General features: G+C 45.7%; 1 long non-coding RNA gene and 1 pseudogene across 1 annotated transcript; both read left to right on the top strand.

Moving 5' to 3' along the window:
* Positions 1-48: 48 nt before the first annotated feature.
* Positions 49-9,419, top strand: LOC120102331 (uncharacterized). Its single transcript, XR_015686795.1, has 4 exons — positions 49-277; positions 7,541-7,747; positions 7,866-7,963; positions 8,984-9,419. It is a non-coding gene; the product is annotated as an uncharacterized LOC120102331 (long non-coding RNA).
* On the top strand, positions 3,822-4,252 carry LOC103692179 (60S ribosomal protein L34 pseudogene; annotated as a pseudogene).
* Positions 9,420-11,271: the final 1,852 nt, after the last annotated feature.

Raw genomic sequence — 11,271 nt, 5'->3', positions numbered from 1 at the left:
GTGCTCCGCCTCTGCGCCCCCGTGTGTTCCGGTGGCTGATGTCTTTGCAGTTGCTGCCGGCTGAATTTAAAGGGCGTTCTGATTGGGAGAGTTGCAGCACGCTGACCCCATAAACGTTCTCTGTTACTCTTTATTGTCATTTTCCGGAAGTCTCACTGATAGGTTATTTTTACGCCGCCGGTGAAATGAGCCAACAAGCCAGGTTAGAATATTTTAAAGGCAAATTTATTGGGAAGCTGCTCTCGGACAAGTTCACTGTCCCCAAGGATTGTGCCAGGTGGGTCGTCGTAGGCGGGAGACAGGGCGCGAAGGGGGAAAAGGGCACCCGTTGCTAGCCAAGGAACCGATTCCATCAAAGTCTAGTTTTGTAAGCCAATGAATATTAGAGTTATGTACACTTGTGCTTTAAAAATTGAGATATACGGGGTTGGGGATTTAGCTCAGTGGTAGAGCGCTTGCCTAGCAAGCGCAAGGCCCTGGGTTCGGTCCCCAGCTCCGGAAAAAAAAAATTGAGATATAACTGGACATTGTAATTTCCGCACTCATGAGGCAGAGAAAGGATGAGTTCAAGGCCATCTTCCGGCACCAACCAAAGCTACATGACTTCCACCTCAAAAAATAGAGCCAATGAGGTGGCTCAGCTGGTAAATAAAGGTGCTTGCTGCCAAACCTGAGGACCTGGTTCAATTGTGAAAATTATGAAATGAGTTTTTTCTACTAAATACTGTAAAACTTGTGTTTTGACAAGGAATCCAAATATTGTTTATCTTCCTCCGCCTTGTAAGACTTTTAATACAAAATTTTAAATACCCACACCCAGTAAAAATTTTGTTAACTTTGTAAAAAGGCCATGCTACTCTCAGATTAATGTGACTGACCTTTTCCCCTTTAAATTCCTTTGCTGGGGTTTTTTTTTTTTTTTTTTTTTCCTTTTTTTCTTTTTTCTTTTTTTCGGAGCTGGGGACCGAACCCAGGGCCTTGCGCCTTGCGCTTGCTAGGCAAGTGCTCTACCACTGAGCTAAATCCCCAACCCCACTGGGATTCTTTTAAAACTAAAAGACAATGTCACCACCTGAGTTAGAATAAAAATGTGGTTCCCATGTCTGCGTGCTTCTTCTTGGAAGCACACCCTATTAATCAAAAGTCATGTTTGCCTGGGAGGATACTACAATAGGAGGGGTGGTCTCCACCTTCCCCCTTCTTTCTCCCCCACCCCTCTTTCCTCTCTCTGCAACCCCTAACTTCTAACAAACTCACATAAAGGTAGGAGACAACCTGCTTTACAGCTGATTCCACAAGTGATCTCCATACATGTGCCTAGTGTGAGTGTGTGTGTGTGTGTGTGTGTGTGTGTAAAGAAAAAGGTTATTTAGTCAGGCATGGTGGCATATGACTTTACTCCCAGCACTTGGCAGGCAGAGGCAGGTAGGTCTCTCAGTTTGAAGCTAACTTGGTCTGTAGAGCAAGTTCCACACCAGCCAGGACTGCACATAGAAAACCTGTGTTTAAAAAAAAAAAGAATTCTTTTTAATAATAAAAACTTAGGGCTTCTTTTTGTAGTCCTGCCTGTCCTGGGGCTCACTTTGTAGACCATTCTAGCCTCAAATTCATAAAGATCCTCTGCTGCTGCCTCCTGAGTGCTTGGATTAGAGGTGTGTGCCACCATGCCTGAAATAAAACCATTGTAAAGAGTGGGGGTGATACACATACATGGGGATCTGAGCCTACAAATGCCCTGTTGCTGGTGGCAGGTGGGGGAGGCGGGGGAGGGGGAGGGGGGATCTGAACCTGCAAATGCCTAGTTGCTAGTGGAGGGAGGCTGGGGGTGTGAGGGGTGGAGGTGGGGCTGGGTAGGGTGGGGTGGGTGGGTGAGGGGGGATCTGAGCCCACAAATGCCTAGCTGCCCTGGTGAGGGGGCTGGGTGGGGCTCAGAGGGGTGGGGTGTTGTGTCCCAGGCCTAGAGTCCTTGCTAACTGGTTGGTTCACAGAGGAGATAAGGATTAGGCTAGGGGAGAGGGTGAGCCAGGCCAGGCCACATAGTGAGGGAAATTTAGCAGCTCTGACTTGCTAGCAATCAGGCCGCTTCTGTGACTCTGACTTATTAGGGATCAGGCGGCTTCTGCTGCTCTGACTGCTTAACAACCAGGTGCTTCTTTAGTTATACAAGTTTCACAGAACAAAGACAGACTAATGATTAGCCAAGTAGTACAGAATGTGTCTGACTTACCATTATATGTCCAGGGTTACAAGATCAGATAAACAGAACAGGTCTATTCTTATTATCAGCCCTATAACACCACTGTAAGGAATCTAAAGAGTGTCTCCTCCAAAATAAACACACTTACTACATGGCAGCCCACTTCAGGCTGGCAGTGCCCGCAGTTCTAAAGCACTCCAGACAAATAGGAAATATCTGAACCGGTCTTATGAGCTGCAAAGACTAATACCTAACTTCTTTTATTATATGTTTTGTCATGTATGCTACAGAGTAGGAACAGTTTATTTTACACAATCTAAATTGTTTACTGAGTTTATTCCTCCAAGGATTATACCCTGTTTGACCCGCTCTGTTTAAACTACATTTTCAGAGAGCTCTAAGCCTATAATAAAAAAGAGACCTGGAATCTGTAACCTGTTCTGGCCAGAGCTCATCAATTGTCTCTGTTTGCCCTACATGAAGTACACTGTTTGAGTTTGCTCAGGGGCAGCTATCCCAAGCAGACTCCTGGAGTAATGGCCTCATCTAGCTATGTACTTATCTGTGGTTAATCGTCTCCAGGGCATAATGAAGACTTCCGAATAAAGTTAATTTTAGGATTTTCCTTAAAAGAGTTAGACATATTTTTCTAGGGAAAAGACATAAAATGAATCGCAACGCCGACAGTCCCCAGGAATGCAACAGGCAGAAACCCAAACCCAAAAGTTAGAGATAGAAGGACAGCAATCGCAGCAGTCGGCGTGGCTCTCCTGGAACTGTGTAAAGCAGTCCTGGGCATGGCTGTACCACCTAGTGAGGTTTCCCAGTGCTAATATGGTAGAACTATACAGATGAAACTGGAAAGTTGCCTGCTGAGTCCATAACCGTGAAAACAGCCATTTGGTTGTACAGTAGTACATTAGTCAGGGTTCTCTAGAGTCACAGAACTTAGGAAATGAATCTCTCTCTCAACCCAGCAACCACATGGTGACTCACAACCATCTGTAATGGAATCCGATGCCCTCTTCTGGTGTGACTGACAGCTACAGTGGTACTCACATACATGAAATAAATCTTTTTTTAAAAGTTCTAATAAAGTTTAAACTTGAAAAAGAAGGTTTTTTAAAAAAGATTTATTTATTGATTGATTGATTGATTGTATATGAATTGTTGGAAATTGAACTCAGGACCTCTGGAAGAGCAGCAGTCAGTGCTCTTAACCGCTGAGCCAACTCTCCAGCTCAAAAAAGAAGTTTTAAGTTAGGAAACTTGTGAGCTCTCTATCTTCTTTCCTTGCAGAGTGCGTGGTGTCATCTCTGAGAATCATGGCTTAAGCCAAGATCATTCTCACCCCTTTCTCTCCAGAGAGAGTCATACTTTTGACTCTTACATCTAGTACTTTGATTCATTTTGATTATTTTTTTAACATCTTTTGTGGCTAAGTAGGCCATAATACTAATTTTTTTTTTTTTTTTGGTTCTTTTTTTCGGAGCTGGGGACCAAACCCAGGGCCTTGCGCTTCCTAGGCAAGCGCTCTACCACTGAGCTAAATCCCCAACCCCAATACTAATTTTTAAAAAAGATTTATTTATGCTCTTCTGGGCGGTGCTTAGAGGCACTCAGGATGGTCCAGTGATTGACATACCGTCGTAGGCTTTCCTACAATACAGCCTCTAACAAAGCTAGGCTGTCTCGAACCCCTGGCAACAGGATTGTTCACCTTTACACCAAGAAGGGTGGGAAAGCATCTAAATCCTCATGTGGTGTATGCCCAGGCAGACTGCAAGGGGTTCGTGCTGTGAGACCCAAAGTCCTTACGAGATTGTCTAAGGCAAAGAAGCACAGGCCTATGGTGGCTCCGTGTGTGCCAAGTGTGTGTGTGTGTGACAGGATCAAGCGGGCTTTCCTTATTGAGGAGCAGGAAATCATTGTGTAAGTGTTGAAGGCACAAGCACAGAGTCAGAAAGCAAAATAAATGTGCAACTTTTTAAGTAATAAAAATCAAGACTTGGTCTACGAAAAAAAGAGATGTATTTAGTTATTCATTTATTTATTTATTCATTTATTTAATGTATCTGAGTACACTGTCGCTGTCTTCAGACACACCAGAAGAGGGCATCAGATCCCATTACAGATGGTTGTGAGCCACCATGTGGTTGCTGGGAATTGAACTCAGGACTTTGGAAAGAGCAGTCAGGGAGAAGTGGGAGGGGAGTATTGCATACATGGATGAAATTGTCAAAAAATCCAAAAACGAGGGGCTGTAGAGATGGCTCAGTGGTCAAGAGCAAGCACTTGCTGCTCTTCCAGAAGACCAGCACCATTTGGCTTACAACCAGTGGTAACTCTAGCTCCAGGGGATATAACGCTCTCTTCTGCCCTCCATTGCACCCACACACACACTTATGCGCATACATGTACATAGACAGACACAAAATAAAAAATAAAATCTGAAAAAGTGATGATATTGTTTTACTATTTTATCACCATAAACACCAACTTAAAAAGAAAATGTACAGTGTCTTGTAGGATTTTCAGGTCTCCCTCTGGTGTCACCAATTCTTTCAGTTTTGTTTTTCAGAAGTCAGAACATGAGATAGGAAACTAGGCCCTAACAGTCCACCGAAATGACCCAGAAAGAGCCTGAATTCTACTCAATGTAATGAGGAGGCGCAGGGCCACCCTTGCTTCAGGAGCAGCGGCCTCATAAGACAATGCTTTGTTCAGCATGCAATGGTCCCCATTATTACATAAACTGTGTATGAAGACACGTACTGTAACTCAGTACTCAGGAGGCAACGGCAGGGCTGGGAGGTCAAGGACGTCATTGGCCATGTAGTGAGTTTAAAACCAGTGTAGGACACATGAAACTCTCAAACAAAACAAAAACCATGCACCCGCGCGTGCGCGCACACACACACACACACACACACACACACACACACACACAGTATCGCAGTGGAGTCTGAGTGAAAAATCAATCATCTGTGTGTTGGGCAACCAGGGTACTTCCCTGAACTAATGAGATGAAGCCAACTTACACTGGGGAAAGCCCAACCCATTTTCCTCAGAATCCTGAGTTAATAACAACCTCATCCCAAACCACTGTGACAGAAACACCCACAATCATGTTTGCCCAGAGATCTGGCACTTGAGGTAAGTTGACATCCAAGATCACGAGCCATCATCTCTCCACCCTCAGAGTGTTTGCTGTATCTAGTACCTGGCACAAAAGTAAGTGTTCCAAAAATAGTAGTTAAATAACAGACCCAGATCCTAGCACTGGTCTGAACAACTCCGGGTTTATATATCCATTTATTTTTGCAACAAGACATCCCTTCGGGTTGGAGGGATAGCTCAGTAGGGAGTTTGCCTAGCATGTGCAAAACCCTGGGTTTGATCACAACCCTGCAAGAAAGCAAATGAGTAAGACCTGCTTTCTGGCTGGGGATGGAGCTCTGGAAGAAGAAAAGGGAAAAAGAAGGGAAGGGAAGAAGAAAAGGAGAGGGAGGAAGGAAGGAGAGAGGGGAAGACTGGAGGGAGTGGGGCGAGAGGGAGGAGAGGGAGGGGAGAAAGGAAAAGGAGCAGAAAAATCCCCTCACATTGGCCACTTAAAGTTTCATGGAGGGAAAATGCATAGAAATCAAATTAATGTCTTTATAATGGTGCATTTCCTTTCATGTGGTAAAATCAAAAAAGGTCTGAATTGGTTGTTTTGTGGGCTTGCAGATCTTCAGCAGTTGAGTTCACCCCCATCATCCTCTATATTCTGGTTAGCAGAGCAGGCTCCTGGGAGCTGCTTTCCTGTTGCTATGGCACCCACCAGAGGAGAAGCAGCATCTGCAAGATTCCTCCCTCCACCCTGCAGGAGGGGTGGTGTAGGAAGGGCTCCTAGTGATTCACCAGGAGCTGGTGACATTGAAGTAGAAAGGGTTGGAACATCTCCACCCACAGCAACGAGAAGGACGTGCAAGAAAGCTAAAGACTGTGCAGTAACCATGTCTGCCAGGCTCCCAACAAGGTCACCATGCATGAGGACTTTCAACACTGGGGTGTGCCTGAGCCTATGGGTTTTATACTTAAAAGACCCCAGGAACAAGTCTGTCTTTTCCTTCATAGTCCATAGTCCCCAACCTTAAAAAGAAAAAAAAAAAAAGAGGAGAGAGAGAGAGAGAAAGAGAGAGAGAGAGAGAGAAGGAAAACAAAAAAAAAAAAAACCCCACACAATACTCTGGGCTCTACACAGAAATATGTGAACAGAACTAGAGCACGTTTTCATTTTAAAGGACTCAGTTCCATGAACTCCCCGGGAGGAGGCACTGATGTTTGTGCTGGGCCTTGGGCTGGGACATACTGTAAAAGGTCAGTCTCTGAGGCAATTTTATTTTCTGAGTAAAAGAATATTCAGGGGTGCTGATGGTAGAGGCTGAAGCAGCGGCTTAGCAGTTAAGAGCATTTACTGCTCTCCAAAGGACCTCCATTCTCAACACCCACATGGCAGCTCACGGCTGTCAGTAACTCCAGCTCCAGCGGATGCTCTGACCTCCAAGGACACTGGGCACAGAAATAGTGCACATAAATGTAGTCAGGCAAAACATACACACACGCATGCACATCACTACAACCACCAGCACCATCAGAGGCCTCCTACATGATATTCTTGGTTCTAAAGACAGCCAAATAAATTGATGGGGTTGGTCGGAGAGACACTAACTGCCTAGGAGACAAAAATCTAAGTATGTTTGTATATGAGCCAAACTGGGCACTAGAAGAGAGGGAGAGAAGGCGTAGGGAAGAGGGAATATATTGGGAAAAAATAAGTACTATTTACCCCTCATAAAAATAATCATCAAGGGCTGGAGAGATGGCTCAGTGGTTAAGAGCACGGACTGCTCTTCCAGAGGTCCTGAGTTCAATTCCCAGCAACCACATGGTGGCTCACAACCATCTGTAATGAGATCTGATGCCCTCTTCTGGTGTGTCTGAAGACAGCTACAGTGTACTTACATTAAATAAATAAATCTTTTAAAAAAATCATCAAGAAAAGGAAAATAAAATAATAAAACTAGGCCTTCTGGTACATTCCTGTGATTTCAAGGCTCAGGAGGCTGAGGCCAGCTTGGCCTCAGTGAGGCCCTGTTTTGCAAAGAATGGAGGAACTCAATATCTGGTATTGTGTTGGTTTAAATAGACCTATGGGAAGTGACACTATTAGGAGATATGGCCTTGTTGGAATAGGTGTGGCATTATTGGAGAAAGTGCATCAGTGTTGGGGTACGCTTTGAGTTCCTATGCTCAAGTCCTGCCCAGTGTGGAGAATACCCTTCTCCTGGTTGCTTGCAGAAGACAGTTTCCTCCTGGCTACCTTTGGATCAAAATGTAGAACTCTCAACTCCTCTTGCACCATGTTTGCCTGGATGCTGCCATGCTTCCTTCCACGATGATAATGGACTGAACCTCTGAACCTGTAAGCCAGCCCCAGTTAAATATTTGCCCTTATAAAAGTTGCCTTGGTCATGGTGTCTCTTCACAGCCACGAAACCCTAACAGGTATGTATGTTTGGGAGGGGTGGGAGAGGTCTCCCAAAACCAGAGTGGCAGCAGGGAACATGGATTGGCTGGAAACGAAGGTGAGAAACTTTAAGGTTTGTTCCTGACTTTCTTCCAGCATCAAAGGAGGGGAGATGAGAGGACAGAAGAGCAGCCCTGACTGGGAACGTTCCCTGCCACAACCTGCAGGGCCTTTGGACTCAATGACAGACCCAAGTAAGCTGGGATCAGGTGGGAGACACCAGCCCAGAAACTCAGCAAGTTTCTCATATACATAGAAACGAGGAGGTGGGTTGATTCATCTCTGTAGGAGCATTCTCGGGCTGTCGTCATGGGGATGAGGATGCTGAGCTGGTACATTCTTCATATACTGGTTTTATTTAAAAGCCAACCATTCGTCAACATACCTTGCCATTGCCATGAGTCCAAGGCATTAGTGTCCTTGATGTGGCTTTGCTCATTTATACAGGGGGACACCCCCCCCACCTAGTTTTGCCATTTTCTTTATCAACTGGTCCTTATTCTTCACATCTGTACTTGAATGCAGGCAGCCAATCAGGGCTCACCTAGGAAAGTCTGTATAAACTGGTGTGCAGCCTCTCCCCAGTCAGAGTGGTCAGTTTCCACAGATTCTGAGGAGGAGCAAGTTACCCCTACCTCAGCCTGACACCTGCTGCTTATAGTGAGGAAGCCGATCCCTGCCTCATCCACTGCCTTCACTTTCATTGGCAACCTGATGTTCACAGACTCTCAACTTTGGGGGTCCACACAGTGAGTTTAGAGCTGGAACACCTACCTCAGACCATCTACAGAGTTCAAAGCTTCCACTTCCCTGGTGAGCAGTCACCTCCATGTGAATAACTCTTCCTGGTTTGTTCATCCTTCTGTGTGCCCACTTCTCTCTGAGGTGGACAGTACAGAAACATTACAGGATTCAAAACAGGAACGAGCGGTTTCAATATTCGTCTCTGTTCTCTTAGGAGTAGGGAGTGCCAGGGGCTGTGGCACATGCCTTTAATCCCAGCACTCCGGAGACAGACTCGGGCAGATCTCTATGAGTTCAAGTGCACCCTGGTCTACAGTGTGAATTACAGAACAACCAGGACTGTTACACAAAGAAACTGTGTCTCAAAAAATTGAAACCAAACAAAGAGTTGGGGTCTTGCTATCTTGTCTGTGCTAGTCTGCAACACCGGCTTAAAGGAACCTCCTAATTCTTTGTATCTCTTTTCACAGGAAGAATCTAAGACAAGCCTGACAGTGGTGGCACACACCTTTAATCCCAGCACTTGGGAGGCAGAGGAAAGCAGAACTCTGAGTTCAAGGCCAGTGTGCTCTACAGAGTTCCAGGACGGACAGGGCTACACAGAAAAACCCTGTTTTGGAAAAGAACAAAACAAACAAACCTAAGACAGTCCTTGAAGATGACGTAGCGTCCCCTCCTCAGAAGGGGTCCTCATCCTGTGCCCCTGCCTCTTCCTCTTCTGTCAGTGCCTGTCTCTCTTCTCCACTGGGACACTTCTGCCACAGGTCATGGGCTCTGGAGATTCTGTGGGACTCTTGTCAGTTCTCTTGCTCTACCTTTCAGCAGCATTTGAAACCAACAACTACTCTCTCCTTGGAACACAGCAAATGAAGTTAGACATTATTCACGACATAATAAGTAAAAGTCGCCTTGAGCATAGCTGTGTAAACTGCAAACCAAGAGGCTGGAGAGATAGTTAAGAGCACTGGCTGCTTGTTTATGGTGTGTGGGTTGAACTCCCAATATCCCCATGTAAAGCCAGGCATCTTGTTCACGCAGTGATCCCAGCTCCAAAGAAGGCAGAAACAGGGAAACACTGGGCCTTCCTGCTCTTCAGCCTGGCCAAGAAAATGCTAAGGTTTAGGGAGATTCTTCTTCAAAGACTAAGCAAGCAAAGGTGGTATATGTGGAGGGCAGAGGACAACTCGCAGGCCCCCAGATGTGGTGGCCAGTGCCTTTACCTATTGAGCCCCTCACCAGCTGGAACCCTGTAACGTTCCGAGCCTCCTGAGACTTGTAAGCCCTGGCTGCTTACATTAGCTACTGGAGCCTCCTTCCTTGCTTAGGCAAAGACTGTCTTAACTCAGAAGAATAGCTACCCAGTAGCAGATTTGTGTGTTTGTATGTATATGTTTGTGTCTTTGTGAGTGTACCACATGTGTGTGTATGTGTGTGGGGGTGTGGGGGTATGTCTGTGTGGGTGTGCACACATCTGTGCATGCACAGAAACAGGAGAAGATACTGGGTGTCCCTTTCTGTCACTCTTTGCCTACCAAAAAAAATGAGCATTCCCCCAGACTGGAGACCACAGGTCAAACCTGATGACCTGAGTTTGAACTCTGGAACCCGTGTGGTAGAAAGAGAAAACAGATTCTCGAAAGTTGGCCTCTGACCTCCACACATGAGCCATGGCTTGTGTGCCAGCTAGTGCACAAATACACAGGTGTGTAATTTTACTAGGTCCTTTAATTTACAAATTTACTAGGTCCTTCCTTAAGACTACAATGCAGTAAAAGAGGAGATTCCTCACCCCGTGGGGTTGGAGCTTCTGGGATGCATTTGTGAACCTTTTAGTGATCTCCCTCCCCCTGCCCCTCCCCTCTTCTTCTCCCTCCCCTCCTTGTGTCCTGCCTTCTCTAGGGTTTTATGATGTGAGACAATGCAAGGGAAACCAGTCCCTGATAGCCTAGCTTATATGAGCTATTAGGATACTTGGTTACTACTGGCTAGGGTCTCCATGGATACCAGGGTCTGGAAGAGAGTGAAGGACAGACATTACTGAGAGAATTATGCTGGACGGGTATTCCATGCCCAGCTAAACTTCGATCGCAGGAGAGTTAGGAAAGGAGTTGTGAGCTGGAGAGATGCCTCAGGAGTTAGAGGCAAAGTGCTGCTCTTACAGAGGCCTGAGCTCAGTTCCCAGCACCAGTATCAGGCAGCTCACAGCCATGGGACTCCAGGTGCAGAGGATCAGATGTCCTCTCTTGGTCTCTATGGGCCTCTGAACTCAGGTGCATAAACCCACACACATAAGCATCATTTTAGAAAAGGGAAGAAGACTAGATGGATAGATCGATAGATTGATTAGACTAAAAAGATAAGCTGTGGGGTGGGGGAGCACACACTTTAATCCCAGGAGCTGAGAGGTGGAGGAAAGCAGATCTTTGTGAATTCAAGACCAGTCTGGTCTACACTGCAAGCTCCAGGCTACCCAAAGATAAATAGCGGGGTCCTGTCTCAAGAAATAAATAAAGAGAGAGGAAGGAAGGAAGAAAAGAGAAAGAAGAGAAAATGAAGTGAGATTAATATTTTAAAATACAGCAGCTGATATGGTAGAGTGTAGAGACTTTAGGCTATGCCAAGACACATGGTTGATGATGGGATGGGAGGGGTTCCCACGTCATGGATGCAGAAACAAAGAATAAAAAAAAGGAAAAACTCCCAGCTGCAATTGGAGACAGAAACAGACTGCGCTTGACTGCACACAACCATGATCTTG

This window comes from Rattus norvegicus, chromosome 4 (genome assembly GCF_021556685.1).
Source record: "Rattus norvegicus strain SHRSP/BbbUtx chromosome 4, alternate assembly SHRSP_T2T, whole genome shotgun sequence".
Lineage (NCBI taxonomy): Eukaryota > Metazoa > Chordata > Mammalia > Rodentia > Muridae > Rattus > Rattus norvegicus.
This window is presented reverse-complemented; position numbering and strand designations above follow the sequence as displayed.